The 19,072-nt window shown below is 43.8% G+C and overlaps 1 protein-coding gene across 1 annotated transcript in view; it reads right to left on the reverse strand.

Moving 5' to 3' along the window:
* LOC110532003 (genetic suppressor element 1) overlaps positions 1 to 18,961 on the reverse strand; it is a 40,408-nt gene extending 21,447 nt beyond the window's left edge. Inside the window, exon 1 of the mRNA XM_036987919.1 lies at positions 18,609 to 18,961. The gene's annotated coding sequence lies outside the window, so the exon portion shown is untranslated. The remainder of the gene's footprint in view (positions 1 to 18,608) is intronic.
* Between the last annotated feature and the right edge of the window lie 111 nt (positions 18,962 to 19,072).

Genomic DNA, 19,072 nt, shown 5'->3' on the forward strand with positions numbered 1-19,072 from the left:
CCTGTGATAATGACAGGCATTATGTAACATGCAGATTGCATAAGGCAGATGGGTATTTTAGGCCCACATATTGAGGATTTATAAGTAATTTTGCAGTGGGTGTACTGTATGTATGCCTGTGTGTACATTTGTGCAGAGAGAATGAATGTGAAAGATTTACCAAGAAAAACTTCCAAAAGGACTAAATCGAGGCAGAAAGGAGTCGGAGCACTCAACACAAAAAGCAGAGATTGGTTTATTTTTGCTCACTTTAATCCATTGTACAGAGACGTAATGTGTTTGAGTGTGTGTATGTGTTTTTTGGTTACTGTATATGAGAGCCAATGGGCATACCACACACACAGTACTGTAAGTTCACTGTGAAAGGGGATGTATGTACTGTATGTATGCATATCTGTTTTTGTTTGAGGTCTAAGGTCCTAATCCCTATAAATTTGACCTCAGAGAGCTGTGTCCAGCAGAGCTTTGCTGACATGTCACCACACACACACACACGCAAGGACAGAGTTGGGGAGTAACGGATTACATATCATCCATTACATATAAGGGATTACAAAGAAACGGTAACTGTATTCTGTTACGTTACCAGCAAAAATATTATAATCAGATTACAGATACTTTTGAAAAATTAGATGATTACTTTCAGAATGACTTTTAAAATCAGAAAGGATGCTTGCGGAAAATAATTTTTGACACTCTGTTTTTGAGCGAGTCTATGCGAGTCTGACCACAAATCAGAGTCCACTATGATGACACTCCAAATGTGTTTGAAGGATAGCGGGAAAAGAGCAGGATTTTTTGTTGTTGTAGTCTACAGTCCAAGCTCTGTCTTCCAATGGTGCGACTGCTGTCGGCATCCAAAGATGATCCAACTAGAATAAACACTTGGAGGTAAGGAGGACAGCAGTGGTGTAGTCTACGGCGATACGGATGTCACTTACTATTGATATCTACATAGTGCATTGATGTGAATCAACGCTGCTGATCTCTCATTTAGCTACTTGAGCTTTACATATTGTGGTTGTTGTGGATGTGTATTTGAAACCAGTGGACAGCCAGTGAAAAATGCACTCTTGCAACAGCTGGATAGTACGGATCCCAGCATATGGAATAAGAGGGGGGCTTTGATAGCTCAATCTAATTCATGCTCATTAAAATAATATCTCCATATGCCTAATGAACACATGCTCAAAGTCGTACACTTTTGATAGACTTAAAGGGGCAATCTGTAGTAGCTACATCCATTTTTATATGTACAGTACACAGTACCAGTCAAAAGTTTGGACACACCTACTCATTCTAGGGTTTTTCTTATTTTCTTTCCACAGTGTAGAATAATAGTGATGACATAAAAACTATGAAATAACACATATGGATTCATGTAGTAACCAAACATGTGTGAAACAAATTATTTTATATTTGAGATTCTTCAAAGTATCCACACTTTGAATTGATGAAAGCTTTGCACGCTTTTGGCATTCTCTCAACCAGCTTCATGAGATAGTCACCTGGAATGGATTTCAATTAACAGGTGTGCCTTGTTAAAGGTTCATTTGTGGAATTTCTTTCCATCTTAATGCATTTGAGACAATCAGTTATGTTGTGACATGGTACAGTAGGGGTAGTATACAGAAGATAGCCCTATTTGGTAAAAGACCAAGTCCATATTATGGCAAGAAGAGCTCAAATAAACAAAGAGAAATGAGAGCCCATCATTACTTTAAGACACGAGGGTCAGTCAATTCTGAACATTTCAAGAAGTTTGAAACAGTCTTCACGTGCAGCCACAAAAACCATCAAGCGCTATGATTAAACTGGCTCTCATGAGGACCAGGAAAGGAAAGGAAGACCCAGAGTTACCTCTGCTGCAGAGGACAAGTTCATTAGAGTTACCAGCCTCAGAAATTGCAGCCCAAATATATGCTTCACAAAGTTCAAGTAACAGACACATCTCAACATCAACTGTTCAGAGAAGAGGGCGTGAATCAGGCCTTCATGGTCAAATTGCTGCAAAAAGAAAACAGTAGTAAAGGACACCAATAAAAATAGACTAGCTTGGGCCAAGAAACACGAGCAATGGACATTAGACGGGTGGAAATCTGTCCGTTGGACTGATGATTCCAAATTTGAGATTGTTGGTTCCAACCGATGCAGAGTAGGTGAACGGATGATTTCCGCATGTATGGTTCCCACCGTGAAGCATGGAGGAGAAGGTGTGATGGTTTGGGGTAATTTGCTTGTGACACTCTCCGTGATTTATTTAGAATTCACACTTAGGCACACTTAACCAGCATAGCATACACCATCCCATCTGGTTTGTGCTTGGTGGGACTTGGATTACATGTTTTTACTTCTATTTTTATTTCACCTTAATTTAACTAGGTAGGCCAGTTGAGAACAAGTTTTCATTTACAACTGCAACCTGGCCAAGATAAAGCAAAGCAGTGCGACAACAACAACACAGAATTACACATGGGATAAGCAAACGTACAGTCAATAACACAATAGAAAAATCTATGTACAGTGTGTGCAAATGTTGTAAGATTAGGGGGGTAAGGTAATAAATAGGCCATGGTGTCAAAATAATTACATTTTAGCAATTAACACTGGAGTGATAGATGTGCAGATGATGATGTGCATGTAGAGATACTGTGGAGCAAAAGAGTAATAAAAAAAAATAACAATATGGGGATGAAGTAGTTGGGTGTGCTATTTACAGATGGGCTGTGTATAGGTACAGTGATCGATAAGATGCTCTGACTGCTGATGCTTAAAGTTAGTGAGGGAGATATAAGTCTCCAGATTCCGTGATTTTTGCAATTCATTCCAGACATTGGCAGCAGAGAACTGGAAGGAAAAGCGGCCAAAGGAGGTGTTGGCTTTGGGGATGACCAGTGAAAAATACCTGCTGTAACGCGTGCTACAGGTGGGTGCAATGGGGACCGGGAGCTGAGATAAGGCGGAACTTTACAGAGCAAAGACTTATAGATAACCTGGAGCCAGTGGGTTTGGTGACAAATATGTAGTGAGGGCCAGCCAAAGAGAGCATACAGGTCACTGTGGTGGGTAGTATAAGGAGCGTTGCTGTCAAAACGGATGGCACTGTAATAGACTACATCCAATTTGTAGAGTGTTGGAGGCTATTTTGTAAACGACATCGCCGAAGTTAAAGATCGGTAGGATAGTCAGTTTTACGAGGGTGTGTTTGGCAGCATCAGTGAAGGAGGGTTGGTTGCGAAAGAGGAAACCAATTCTAGATTTAATTTTGGATTGGAGATGTGAGTCTGGAAGGAGAGTTTACAGTCTAGCCAGACACCTAGGTATTTGTAGTTGTCCACATATTCTGAGTCAGAACCGTTCAGAGTAGTGATACTAGGAGGGCAAGTGCAGGCAGCAATTGGTTGAAGAGCATTCATTTAGTTTTACTAGCATTTAAGAGCAGTTGGAGGTCACGGAAGGAGTGTTGTATGGCATTGAAGCTCGTTTGGAGGTTTGTTAACACAGTGTCTAAGGAAGGGCCAGATGTATACAGAATGGTGTCGACTGCGTAGAGGTGGATCAGAGAATCGCCAGCAGCAAGAGCGACATCATTGACATATACAGAGAAAAGAGTCGGCCCTAGAATTGAACCCTGTGGCATCCCCATAGAGACTGCCCGAGATCTGGATAACAGGCGCTCCGATTTGACACACTGAACTCTATCTGAGAAGTAGTTGGTGAACCAGGCGAGGCAGTCATTTGAGAAACCATGGCTATTGAGTCTGCCGATAAGAATGCGGTGATTAACAGAGTCGAAAGCCTTGGCCAGGTCGATGAAAACAGCTGCACAGTATTGTCTCTTATCGATGGCAGTTATGATATCTTTTAGGACCATGAGCGTGGTTGAGGTGCACCCGTGACCAGCTCGGAAACCAGATTGCATAGTGGAGAAGGTACGGTCGGAACTGAAATGGTCGGTGATCTGTTTGTTAACTTGGCTTTCGAAGACAGTTTGGGTCTAGAGTGTCACTCCCTTTAATGAGGGGGATGATCGCGGCAACTTTCCAATCTTTAGGGATCTCAGACAATGCAAAAGAGAGGTTGAACAGGCTAGTAATAGGGGTTGCAACACTTTCGTCTGATAATTTTAGAAAAAGAGTGTCAGATTGTCTAGCCCAGCTGATTTGTAGGGATCCAGATAATGCAGCTCTTTCAGAACATAATCTACCTGGATTTGGGTAAAGGAGAAGAGGGGGGAGCTTGGGCAAGTTGCTAAAGGGGATGCAGAGCTGTTGATCGGGGTAGCGATAGCCAGGTGGAAAGCATGGCCAGCCGTAGAAAAATGCTTTTTGAAATTCTCGATTATCGTAGATTTATCGGCGGTGAGAGTGTTTCCTAGCCTCAGTGCAGTGGGCAGCTGGGAGGAGGTACTCTTATTCTTCATGGACTTTACAGTGTCCCAAAACCTTTTGGAATTAGTGCCACAGGATGCAAATTTCTGTTTGAAAAAGCTAGCCTTAGCTTTCCTAACTTTCTGTGTGTATTGGTTCCTCACTTCCCTGAAAAGTTGAATATCACGGGGGCTGTTCGATGCTAATGTTGCTACGCCGCAGGATGTTTTTGTGCTGGTCAAGGGCAGTCTGGAGTTAACCAAGGACTATATCTGTTCTTAGTTCTACATTGTTTGAATGGGAAATTCTTATTTAACCTCTTGAAACTAGGGGGCACTATTTTCATTTTTTGGAAAAATAACATTCCCAAAGTAAACGGGCTATTTTGTCAGAATATGCATATAATTGACAGCTTAGGATAGAAAACACTCTAAAGTTTCCAAAACTGTAAAAATATTGTCTGTGAGTATAACAGAACTGATATTGCAGGCGAAAGCCTGAGAAAAATCCAATCAGGAAGGGACTCTTATTTAGAAACCTCTGCGTTCCTATGCGTCCCTATTGAGCAGTGAATGGGATATTCACTGGTTTCTGGGCATGGTATAATATATTCAGGACATAATGTACAGACACGGGTATGGTAGGATGTGAGTACAGTGGGGGTAAGCCCAGGCATTGAGTGACAATGAGGGAGCTTGCATCTCTGGAGACACCAGTTAAGCCAGGTGAGGTCTCCCCATGTGTGGTTTGTGTGACAAAAGAGCTATCTAAGGCATGTTGAGCTGGAGTAGGAGCAGTAATAACTAACCGAAACAGCAGACGTCATGTTGACATTAGAGAGAGGCATGACTATCATTTGTTTTTAAATAGGACAATGACCTAACACAACTCCATGATGTGTAAGGGCTATTTGACCAAGAAGGAGAGTGACGGAGTGCTGCATCAGATGACCTGGCCTCCACAATCTCCCTACCTCAACCCAAATGAAATGGTTTGGGATTATTTGGACCGCAGTGAAGGAAAAGCAGCCAAAAAGTGCCCAGCATATGTGAGTACTCCTTCAAGACTCTTGGAAAAGCATTCCAGGTGAAGCTCGTTGAGAGAATGCCAAGATTATGCAAACCTGTCATCAAGGCAAAGGGTCGCTACATTGAAGAATCTAAATTCCAAAATATATTTGGATTTCTTTAACTCCTTTTTGGTTACTACATGATTCCATTTGTGTTATTTCATAGTTGTGATTTCTTTACTATTATTGTACAATGTAGAAAATAATAAAAATAAAGATTAACCCTTGAATGAGTAGGTGTGTCCAAACTTTTGACTGGTACTGTATATATATATATATATGTATATATATATATATATATATATATATATATATATATATATATATATATATACAGTTGTAGTCAGAAGTTTACATACACCTTAGCCAAATACATTTAAACAGTTTTTCACAATTCCTGACATTTCATCCTAGTAAACAATCCCTCTCTTAGGTCAGTTATGATCACCACTTTGTTTTAAGAATGTGAAATGTCAGAATAATAGTAGAGAGAATTATATATTTCAGCTTTAATTCTTTCATCACATTCCCAGTGGGTCAGAAGTTTACATACACTCAATTAGTATTTGGTAGTATTTCTTTTAAATTGTTTAACTTTTTATGGCTGCAGGGGCAGTATTGAGTAGCTTGGATGAAAAGGTGCCCATTGTAAACGGCCTGCTCCTCAGTCTGAGTTGCTAATATATACATATTATTAGTAGTATTAGATAGAAAACACTCTAAAGTTTCCAAAACTGTCAAAATATTGTCTGTGAGTATAACAAAACTGATATTGCAGGAGAATCCCTGAGGAAAATCAAAACAGGAAGTGGCTTCTATTTTGAAAACTCCATGTTCCATAGCCTCGCTACACTCCATTTAAAGGGATATGAACCAGATTCCTTTTCCTATCACTTCCTCAAGGTGTCAACAGTCTCCAGACATAGTTTCAGGCGTTTATTTTGAAAAATGAGCCAGAACGATAACATCGCGTCAAGTGGTCACATGAGTTTTGCTCGCGCAACCGAGTTTGGATAGGTATTGCTTTTCCCTCTCCTACTGTGAAAGACATTTGCGGTTGATATATTATTGATTATATATTTTAAAAACAACCTGAGGATTGATTATAAAAAACGTTTGACATGTTTCTGTGGACATTATGGAAACTATTTGGAATTTTTGTCTGCGTTGTCGTGGCCGCTCTTTCCTGTGGATTTGTCAACATAACGCGCCAAACAAACTGAGGTATTTTAGATATAAAAATAATCTCCCAGTGTAACTGGGAGTCTCGTGAGTGAAAACAGCCGAAGATCATCAAAGGTAAATGATTAATTTGATTGCTTTTCTGATTTTCGTGACCAAGCTACCTGATGCTAAATGTACTAAATGTTTTATCGTGCGATGGATAAGCTTACACAAACGTTTGGATTGCTTTCGCTGTAAAGCATAATTTCAAAATGACACGACAGGTGCATTAACAAAAGTCTAAGCTGTGTTTTCCTATAATGCACTTGTGATTTCATGAATTTAAATATGTATAGTAATATTTATTGTATGTAGCGCTATGCTATTCAGCGGTTGTTGATGACACTTGATGACACTTATCCCGATAGTGGGATTGCAGTTAACTTGGGTCAAACGTTCCTTTGCTGTTCTTCTGGGATTGATTTGCACTGTTCGCACCAAAGTACATTCATCTCTAGGAGACAGAACGCGTCTCCTTCCTGAGCAGTATGGCTGCTGCGTGGTCCCATGGTGTTTATACTTGCATACTATCATTTGTACAGATGAACGTGGCACCTTCAGGCATTTGGAAATTGCTCCCAAGGATGAACCAGACTTGTGGAGGTCTACATTTTTTTCTGAGGTCTTGGCTGAATTCTTTTGATTTTCCCATGATGTCAAGCAAAGAGGCACTGAGTTTGAAGGTAGGTACATCCACAGGTACACCTCCAATTCACTCAATTTTTTTTCAATTAGCCTATCAGAAGCTTCTAAAGCCATTATTTTCTGGAATTTTGTATGTAAACTTCTGACCCTCTGGGATTGTGATACAGTGAATTATAAGTGAAATAATCTGTCTGTGAACAATTGTTGGAAAAATGATTTGTGTTATTGCATGTGTCATGCAAGTAGATGTCCTAACCGACTTGCCAAAACTATAGTTTGTTAATAACAATACATTTGTGGAGTGGTTGAAAAACTAGTTTTAATGACTCCAACCTAAGTGTATGTAAACTTCTGACTTCAACTGTATCCATTGATTCTTGAACGGTCACACTTCATGAGAACCAAAAATTGCTTTTCTCCAATGTTTGTAAATATTTTCAATGTAAACAAACACTGTGGTCCCTCATAACACGGTTAAAACAATCATTTTGATATCATGGATGGTCAGTCCTTACATCCTTAGCTGTCACGCCCTGGTCTTTATATTTTGTGTTTTCTTTATTATTTTTGGTCAGGCCAGGGTGTGACATGGGTTTATTTATGTGGTGTGTTTTGTCTTGGGGTTTTCGTAGGTATTGGGATTGTGGTTTAGTGGGGTTCTCTAGCAAAGTCTATGGCTGTCTGGAGTGGTTCTCAATCAGAGGCAGGTGTTTATCGTTGTCTCTGATTGGGAACCATATTTAGGCAGCCATATTCTTTGAGTTTGCACCAGATAGGCTGTATAGGTTTTCACGTTACATTAGTTGTTTTTGTATTGTTCGGTTTTTCGTCTTCATTAAAGATGTATCGATTTAACCACGCTGCATTTTGGTCCGACTTTACTTCACCCGAAGAGAACCGTAACAGAATCACCCACCATAACAGGACCAAGTGGCGTGGTGACAGGCAGCGGCAGCAGGAGAAACAAAGTTTGGAATATACGACTTGGGAGGAAATAGACAAGTGGGCGGTCGACCCAGGGAGAGTGCCGGAGCCCGCCTGGGATTCGCTGGAGCAGTGTGAAGAGGGGTATAGGAGAATGGAGTTGGAGAGACAAGCACGGCGGCGCGGACGGAAGCCCGAGAGTCAGCCCCAAAAATTTATTGGGGGGGGGGGGCTCAGGGAGAGTGTGGCAGAGTCAGGGTTCAGACCTGAGCCAACTCCCCCTGTTTATCGTGAGGAGCCAAGGAGGAGACCAGAACCAGAGCCGGTGTTGGAGGTGAGCGAAGCAGAGACTGTGAAGGAGTTAATGGGGAAATTGTAGGAGAGAGTCATGAGGGAGTTGCTGTGTTGGTGCTTTAGGTACGGAATTCGCCCGACGGAGCGTGTCGGGGATTTGATGGCACCTGGGTCAGCACTCCATACTCGTCCTGAGGTGCGTGTTAGTCGGCTGGTGAAGATTGTGCCAGCCTCACGCACTAGGCCTCCTGTGCACCTCCCTAGCCTTGCACGTCCTCTGCCAGCCCTGCTCTCAAGATCTCCAGTACGCCTTCACGGTCTGGTCCATCCTGTGCCACCTCCACACACCAGCCCTCCGGTGGCAGCTCCCCGCACCAGGCTTCCTGTGCGTGTCCTCGGCCCAGTACCACCAGTGCCAGCACCACGCACCAGTCTGCAAGGAGCCGCCGGAGCTGCCAGTCTGCAAGGAGCCGCCAGAGCCGCCAGACAGCATGGAGCAGCCAGTCAGCATGGAGCAGCCAGAGCAGCCAGTCAGCATGGAGCAGCCAGAGCTGCCAGTCAGACAGGATCTTCCAGATCCGCCATTCAGCCAGGATCCGCCATTCAGCCAGGATCCGCCGGAACCGCCAGTCAGCCAGGATCTGCCGGAACCACCAGCCAGCCAGGATCTGCCAGAGCCTACTACCTGCCTGAGCTTCCCCTCAGTGCCGAGCTTCCCCTCAGTGCCGAGCTTCCCCTCAGTGCCGAGCTTCCCCTCAGTGCCGAGCTTCCCCTCAGTCCCGAGCTACCTCAGTCCCGAGCTGCCCCTCAGTCCAGTGGGGTCCTTGGTGAGGGGTATTAGACCAAGGTCGGCGGCGAGGGTCGCCAATCAAAGGACTCGTTACAAGGGGACTAAGACTTGGTTGGAGTGGGGTCCACGTCCCGAGCCGGAACCGCCACCGTGGACAGATGCCCACCCGGACCCTCCCCTATGGGTTTAGTTGTGCGGTCGGGAGTCCGCACCTTGGGGGGGGGGGGGGGGGGGGGGTTCTGTCACGCCCTTGTCTTTATATTTTGTGTTTTCTTTATTATTTTTGGTCAGGCCAGGGTGTGACATGGGTATATTTATGTGGTGTGTTTTGTCTTGGGGTTTTCGTAGGTATTGGGATTGTGGTTTAGTGGGGTTCTCTAGCAAAGTCTATGGCTGTCTGGAGTGGTTCTCAATCAGAGGCAGGTGTTTATCGTTGTCTCTGATTGGGAACCATATTTAGGCAGCCATATTCTTTGAGTGTTTCATGGGTGACTGTTCCTGTCTCTGTGTTAGTTTGCACCAGATAGGCTGTATAGGTTTTCACGTTACGTTAGTTGTTTTTGTATTGTTCGTTTTTTCGTCTTCATTAAAGATGTATCGATTTAACCACGCTGCATTTTGGTCCGACTTTCCTTCACCGCAAGAAAACCCTAACAATAGCTCTGTTTGTTAATCTGAGTGTGGTTACATTTCTCCAGGCCCATCCCTCAGCTTTTAACCGAAACAGAGGCGGGGCGATCGTTTTGTTATTATTTAGTCTGTGGATTTGCCCTTTAAACAGCCACATATGATCACGATATCAAAGTAATAACAACAAAAAATAAAAAAGTAGGCCTGTATCAAATGCAGCATATGTTATACATTTTTCAGATGTAAGTAGCACTTTTCAGTAGTGCTCACCCCATGCCATTCCCTGAGCACAGCATTTATTTTTCAGCTTGAATCAATGAGTCCAATCAGTCCTCCATGACAACAAAATCATAAACAGAGTAGGGATGGCTAATAAGTCCTTAGTTTGGGGGTTATGCTCAGGTTAAACAATTAGGCTAATCTATATTTCCATCTTTCCAAGTCCTATTTTTGAAGATCAAGGGGTATATAATTTATTGGAATGACTGAAATTCGGATAGACTTTGCTTTTAATGTAAAGATATCATGTAATCATATTGTATGTAGTAAGAACACATGGGTTAGAAGAAGCCTACTTAACCAACCCATAATGTAAAATGTAACATCCATATATGGCCAGCTATGTAAACTTTAACATGTATTTATCCTGCAATAGATGTCGTTCAATTGGTAACATACATTTTTGTCTTCTAATGCTTCTTAACGTGAAAGTAATCTAAAAGTAACTGAATGTAATCAGCTTATGTTACTGAGTCAGGTAATCAAAGTTACATGACTGATTACAATTATGGACAGGTAACTGATTATATATAGAAAGTAACCTACCCAACCCTACACATGCACCCATGCACACAGACAAACACACGCACTTTCACACACGCACAATAACAATAATACACTAGTAGCCCATGTGTTGTAGAGAGTCACATTTGTGAGTCAGAGAAAGACTCTCCAACGGCCTCTCCATGCCTCCTCTCTCAGCTGTGCCTTGCTCCATGCATGACTGTACCCCTGTAAAAATAGACCTCTTAAAGAGCCAGCAACCAGTCAGTCCCAAACAAGAGTCCAGTCAATTCAAGAAGTACACTGACATTCCATTTCCAATTATCTTTCATGAGTTTCAATTAGGAATTGGTGTGTGTGTTTGTTTATGCGTCTGTGCGTGCTCGTGTGTGTGTGTGTGTATATGTTTCTAAAAGAGGGAGAGTGAGTTCATTCTCATTCAGAGATGTACTCACTCTTCAGCATCCCCCACACACTCACACACGACACACACATGGTGTTGACGACAAACCTTGGATGAAATGGTTGTAACACAGTTTATATTATCCCTTTAGCTTTCGGAATGAACCCTGGTGGGCTCTTAGGCGATACTGAGCTCTTTAAGCTTCTGACCTTACCATTCAAATTAGGATCGTCATGTAAACTGTCAAAGAGAAGGAGTCAGTAGGCAGTGCCAGGTAGGTACTCAGTTTCCCAATGAGGACGTGTTTGAGTGACAGTAAATGCGACTGAAAGGCACAATGGGAGTCAGACGCCATTCCGGCTTCATCTCAGAGGATTGAGACAGGAGACTACAACTTCAAATGAAAACAAAAGGCCTAACACAAATCTACATGTGTGAACTGATACCAGCCCACCCTGCCAAACCTAATGCACGCATGCAAACACACACACACACACACTCGCACTTACGCACTTATGCACACACTCACACATACACACCCGGATGCACATATGGACATTCAGAAAAACACACAGTAACAAAGAAGTGCCCAACTTTGCCTAGTCCTTTCAAAGGCAAGGGCGAATCCGACACCAAAAACATTGAAACGGTTGAAAGTACAATCGATTCATATATGCGTAACAGACTAACAGATGCTGACCATGCATACTCTTACGTTATAATATGATATACAGTATCTCCTAGCTCTGGAATATTACTGTGAGACAGCTATATGTCTGACACCAGATGAACATTCAGTAAACTCTCTATTTCAGACTGGAAGGGGTGAAGTTTAACCGTGGAGACACTGATTTAAGGTCAATGTAGTGTTTTTCTCACTGTGGATCAACTTCTACTTGTAGTATTCCAATCATCTTCAACAGTCAGTCCAGGAGGGAAGGAAATTGTTAGACTACATGTTAGAGTGCAATACTTGGTAATGGAAGTTTAAACTGATTTTGGGGTACCAAGAAACACACCGTGTAATTGAAAGAGGTTTGAGTATGTGAACTGCAGTGGCTGGAGCACTCCCGTGGAAGCAGAAAGGGCTATAATCATGCATGTATGAGCATTGCCTCTTCCACCATAGTGCTATAACTAGATATCACGCAGTGGGCAGAGAAACAGGGATGCTCACCTCCACCGCAAGGGCGCACGCAAGCACGCACGTCTAGGTGTATGCTCTTCAACTCCTTTCAAAGTGAACCCACTATTGAGATCAATCTCAGACTATAGCAACACACAAATCAAGTTCCCATCTATTCTTAACAAATGCACTGTCTAAAACTGCATTTGTCTAACTGCTTACATGTTTTCAAATGGTATAGCCACAATAATATTTCCTCTGTTACAGGTATGAATGGACCCAACCCAGACAGTCTAGCTTACTCCTTTTATTCATGATTGATTGGAGTCTATTTGTCCGATTATCTGTATTTGTCCTGCACTTTGTACTGGTCTAAAGGGACTGCTCTTGTGAGAAAGGTTGCCAATGCCTTTCTTACAATTAACGGCAATCAATTTGATCCTTGAATACAGAACCTTGCCTTTAACCCCAATGTCCAACTCCACCACCACATTTACAGTCTGTATCTAACACTCCCCCTGTCCCATATCTGCCCTCTGCATGGGGGTATCTACCCCATCTGTTTGACTGCCTCCTCCCTGTCTGTGCCAACCTAATTTAGATAGGAATATATGTTTCTGCTTATAATTTATGACATTTTTGTAGACTATTTGTTAGTCAACTTGTCTATAATTTGTCACACCCTGATATATTTCACCTGTCTTTGTGTCTCCACTCTTCCAGGTGTCGCACATCTTCCCATTATCCCCTGTGTATTTAAACCTGTGTTCTCTGTTTGTCTGTTGCCAGTTCGTCTTGTCTTCTCAGGTCTTACCAGCGTTCTTTCCCGCCTTCCTGTTTCTCTAGTTCTGAGTCTCTGCCATCCAGTACCTGCCTGACTTTAACCTGATTATGAACCTCTGCCTGGCCTGAACCCGAGCCTGCCTGCCGTCCTGCACCTGCCTGACTCTGACCTGATCATGAACGTCTGCTTGACCTCAACCTGCCCTTTGCCTGCCCCGTGATTCCAATAAATAATCTGAGAACTGTACTATACATCTACCGTGTCTGCATCTGGGTCAAATCCTGGGTCATTAACATCATGAAACTCTGGGGGCAGTATTTCATTTTTGGATGAAAAACGTTCCCGTTTTAAACAAGATATTTTGTCACGAAAAGATGCTCGACTATGCATATAATTGACAGCTTTGGAAAGAAAACACTCTGACATTTCCAAAACTGCAAAGATATTGTCTGTGAGTGCCACAGAACTCATGCAACAGGCGAAACCAAGATGAAATTTCATACAGGAAGTGAGACAGATTTTTGAGGCGCTGTGTACCAATGTCTCCTTATATGGCTGTGAATGCACAAGGAGAGAGCCTACACTTTCTGTCATTTCCCCAAGGTGTTTGCAGCATTGTGACGTATTTGTAGGCATATCATTGGAAAATTGACCATAAGGGACTACATTTACCGGTGTCCGCTGGGTGTCCTCCGTCGAAACTATTGCGCAATCTCCAGGTGCGCGCATTTTTCCATTTTGACCAGAGGAGAAACCAAACTGCCAGGAGTCACTTATCATTGAATAGATATGTGAAAAACACCTTGAGGATTGTTTCTAAACAACGTTTGCCATGTTTCTGTCGATATTATGGAGTTAATTTTGAAAAAAGTTTGCGTTGTTATGACTGAATTTTCTGGGTTTTTTCTCAGCCAAACGTGAAGAACAAAACGGAGCGATTTGTCCTACACAAATAATATTTTGGGAAAAACTGAACATTTGCTATCTAACTGAGAGTCTCCTCATTGAAAACATCTGAAGTTCTTCAAAGGTAAATTATTTTATTTGAATGCTTTTCTTGTTTTTGTGAAAATGTTGCATGCTGAATGTCAGGCTTAATGGTATGCTAGCTATCAATACCCTTACACAAATGCTTGTTTAGCTATGGTTCAAAAGCATATTTAGAAAATCTGAGATGACAGTGTTGTTAACAAAAGGCTAAGCTAGAGAGCTAATATATTTATTTCATTTCATTTGCGATTTTCATGAATAGTTAACGTTGCGTTATGGTAATGAGCTTGAGGCTATAAATAGGATCCCGGATCCGGGTTTGCTCGTCGCAACAGGTTAACCTGAGAGTGTTGGGTAGTCACAGTGAGAACATGCAGTTCCTGCTCATTGAATCTCCTCATGCACCCGTGGTTTTGGGGTTTTCCTGGCTCCAGAGACACAGTTCCCTGATTGACTGGGCTACAGGTTCAATCCTGGGTTGGCGCACATTTTGCCATGGGTATTACCTGAAGTCGGAGCTGCCTGCCCGGGACATCTTTCTGCAGGCTTGGGAAAAGCCCTGGACCTCTCTCCCGTTCCTGTGGAGTACCAGGACCTCCAGGAGGTTTTCAGCAAGGCCAGTGCCACCGCGCTTCCTTCCATCGGTCCTATGACTGCCGCCATCGACCTTCTCCATGGCATTACACCACCCCGGGGGCGGCTTTATTCCCTGTCAGGTCTGGAGACCAAGGCGACGGAGATGTATATTGAGGACTCCCTGGCTGCAGTTGGGTATCCATCCTTCTGCCTCCCATGCTGGCGCAGGGTTCTGCTTTGTGGAGAAGAACAACAAAACCCTGTGTCCGTGTTTTGACTACCGGAGCCTGAATGACATCATGGTTAAAAAACGTTTCCTGCTTCCACTCATTGCCTCGGCTTTCGAGCCTCTCCAGGGGGCTACCATCTTCTCCAAGTTTGATCTCCGGAACACCTATCATATGGTACGGATGCGGGAAGGGGATGAGTGGAAGACTGCCTTTAACATGGCTAGAGGCAACTATGAATACCTGGTGATGCCGTTTGGACTGACCGTCACTCCTGCTGTGTTCCAGGCCCTGGTAAACAATTTTCTCCGGGAACATGTTGAACCGTTTCGTTTTTGTCTACATTGATGACATCCTCGGGTTTTCTCACTCAGCTCAAGAACATGTCCTCCGTGTCAGACAAGTCCTCCAGGGTCTTCTGGAGAACCAGCTATATGTCAAAGCGGAAATATGCTAATTACATCCGTCCACCATCTCCATCCTGCTGCAGGCAACATCCAGATGTATCCTTAAAAGGTGAGAGTGGTGGTGGATTGGCCGCAACCCACCTCCAGTGTTCAGCTGCAGTGCTTCCTGGGGTTCGCCAATATCTACCGCTGGTTCATCTGGAGCTACAGCACACGGGCTTCTCCCCTGTCAGCACTCAAATGTCCCAAGGTCCTGTCTAAGTGGTCTACAGCTGCAGACCAGGCGTTCTTGGACCTCAAACACCAATTCATTACCGCCCCCATACTAATCCATCCAGAGCCTTCCCGGATGTCAGAGTGGGGGCTGTCCTGTCCCAGTGTTCGGCCCAAGACCAAAAGCTGCATCCTTGCGCATTCCTCTCCTATCGTCTCGACCCCATGGAAAGGAATTACAACATCCGGTTAGCCAGAGGGGCCCCGGGTGTCCGGATGTTTGTCCCGGACTCTGCCTGTTCCTCGGTTCTGGAATGGGCTCATTCCTCTCAACGGGCCTGCCATCCTGGCTCCTGTTAGACCCTGGCCTTTGTACGACAACATTTTTGGTGGCCAACCTTGGTTCCTGATGTCTCCGCATTCGTGCACCATGTGTGCCCAAAATAAGACTCCTCGGCAAGCTCCGGCTCACTTCCTTCAACCCCTTCACGTCCCTCACCATCCGTGGTCACACATATCCCTGGACTTCGTCACTGGTTTCCCCTCGTTTTATGGCAACACGGTTATCCTTACTGTGGTGGACTGGTTTTCCAAAGCCTCCCACTTCATCCCTTTGCCCAAGCTACCCTCAGCAAAGGAGTCGGCCCAGCTGATAGTGCAGCACGTCTACCGGATCCATGGACTTCAGGTGGACATGGTCTCTGATGGGGGTCTCAGTTCTCGTCCCAGTTCTGGAAGGCATTCTTCACGCTCATTGGGTCATTGTCCTCTGGGTTCCACCGCCAGTCTAACGGCCAGCCTGAGCGAGCCAATCAGGACATGGAGACGACTCTTTGCTGCCTGGTCTCCGCCAATCCCACCACCTTGAGCCAGAATCCCATGTGGGTAGAATATGCCCGCAACACCCTTCCTTGCTCAGCCATTGGTCTCGCTCCCTGGGATATCAGCCCCCGCTCTCCCCGGAGCAGGACGAAGAGGTCAGCATACCCTCGGCCCAGATGTTCATCTGCCACTGTCACCATACCTGGAAGAGAGCTCGGTCGGCTCTTCTCAAGACCACCTCTAGGTATCAACACACCACCACCAGACACCGGCTCCCGTTATTGTCTCGGGCAGAGGGTATGGCAATCCAATCCTGACCTGCCCCTCCGGGTAGAGTCTTGCAAACTGTCCCCCTGTTTTATCAGCTCTTTCCCCATCTCCAAGATCCTTAGCCCCTCTGACGTCTTCTGTTGCGCCGTACCCTCCATATACACAACCATTCAAAAGTTTGGGGTCACTTAGAAATGTCCTTGTTTTTTAAAGAAAAGCTACTTTTTTGTTCATTAAAATAACTTAACATTGATCAGGAATACAGTGTAGACATTGTTAATGTTGTAAATGACTATTGTAGCTGGATTTTTAATGGAATATTTACATTGGCGTACAGGGGTCCATTATCAGCAACCATCACTCTTGTGTTCCAATGGCACGTCGTGTTAGCTAATCCAAGTTTATCATTTTAAAAGGCTAATTGATCATTAGAAAACCCTTGTGCAATTATGTTAGCACAGCTGAAAACTGTTGTAAAATATAAATGATTGGAACCAAGACTTAAAAATAACTGATATTGTCGCAAGATGGAGGGAATGTTGGAACGTAAGTGTAAAACTAACAATGACTCAATAATCCATGCTTTCTGGGAATGTTATGAAGTCCAAAAGTTATGGATGGAGTTAGAAAGTTGGCTGTCAGAAGTATTACATTTCTGCCTGTCTGCATATTTCAAGACATGGCATATGAGGGCGCAGTGAGATACCCAATGGGGTGGACAATATTAAGAATAAGAAAAAATGGAAATCAACCAATCATCTGTTGTTAACACAATGGAAAGGTCAAACGCTGTATTATCTAAATGTTGAACGTTCATGTGAGAGGTTATAGATCTACAGTCAGTGTTCATATTTCAGTTAGGCCTACTGTTCCATTTAACCCATCTGAACAGCACAGTTCCCTTTTTTTTGAAGTCCCCGTCTTGTGACTGTCAAATTTGTCTAGCGCCTCACAATCATCACACATAAGATCTTTCCCAAAAATAAGGCTACTGTTCTGGCCCTCCCTTCTCTTTATTTTCAACTCTCCATTCCACAGCTTTTCTCTTACTCAATTAAACTACGACATTGTCCTTTTTGCCAAACTTTTTCTGCCTAACTTTTTCTGCCTTAAGTTCCCAAAAGCATTTGCCATTTGGTAATTGCTGTGTATTTGGCACACGAACAGTTAAGCCCTAAAGCCTAACGCCAGATAGAAATTATGAAAAACAAATATCAATGTAGCCTATAAGAATGCATACATTTAAGAATTCTTAATGCAGTGCTTTCTCTTTATTCAATCACCCACCCACCCTAAACCCGCCCGCCCGCCACGCAGATATAACCACGGGGACTGTGGGTTATGAGTCAAGCCACACATCACTATTCCCCATATCTACCCCCATATCTGTCATTCATGTTTGCCCCTCTCACTGTCTGCCCCCCCCCCCCCCCCACCCCTCCCGCCCACCGTCATATGTGCCCACTCTGTGACTGTGGCCCCTGGCTATCTCTGGACTGGGTCTATTTCAGCCCACTGCTCTAATTCTGAGCCCAGATCTGCAGGCAGGCTGAATGGTGAACCTGCTGGAACCTACACCTCTCTATCCCTTACACACACACACACACACACACACACACACACACACACACACACACACACACACACACACACACACACACACACACACACACACACACACACACACACACAGGTGTGTAGATGCACACACTGTTAGACACACACTGCTATGCAAGTACAGTACACACATGCTTCTATACCATATACAGTGCACACATGCATGTTGTATTTCCTTCTCACCCGCACTAACATTTAAAAAAAACATTTTTTTATACCTCAGACACTTCTAAGATACTTTCTTTCAATATCACACATTCTGAAAATTCTTATAGTCAATACAGCACATTCTCAAAGAAGAAACTGCTCTATGCATATATTTTACCCCTTCCATCTATATTTCTGTCTGTATGTCTCACACTCACTCCTACACCCACACACACCCAAACACACACTCTCACAGACCCACACACTCGGAGGGGAGGAAGCATCCCGGTTACCTACCTCTCTGGGTGTCTTTGCTTGGTGAATAACAGAGTGAGTGCTCATTGGATCAGTCAGCAGTAAAGCACTTAGAAACATCCAGTTTTGATACTGCTAGCCTCTCTCTCTTTTCCCCTCCCCTCTGTCTCTCACTCTCTCTCTCTGTCTCCGACTCACTGTCTTCACTCTGTTCTTTCCTTTTCACCTTGTCTCACACTCTATTTTGCTCTTTACTCGTCTATGTTCTTACACTCTCCGTCTCAAATCAATTCAAGCTAGCTCTCCCTCTGAGTGTGTTCTCTCTTTCTCTCTCTTTCTCTCTCTCTCTCTCTCTCTCTCTCTCTCTCTCTCTCTCTGTCTCTCCCTTTCTCACTTGCTTGATCTCTCTAACCCCTCCCTCCCTTTACCCCCTCTCTCTCTCTCTCTCTCGTACACACACACACAACTATATCTCTCTTTTTCCCTCTCATAAACTCTCTCTTACA

The sequence above is a fragment of the Oncorhynchus mykiss genome, chromosome 9, assembly GCF_013265735.2.
Source record: "Oncorhynchus mykiss isolate Arlee chromosome 9, USDA_OmykA_1.1, whole genome shotgun sequence".
NCBI classification, from domain to species: Eukaryota; Metazoa; Chordata; class Actinopteri; order Salmoniformes; family Salmonidae; genus Oncorhynchus; species Oncorhynchus mykiss.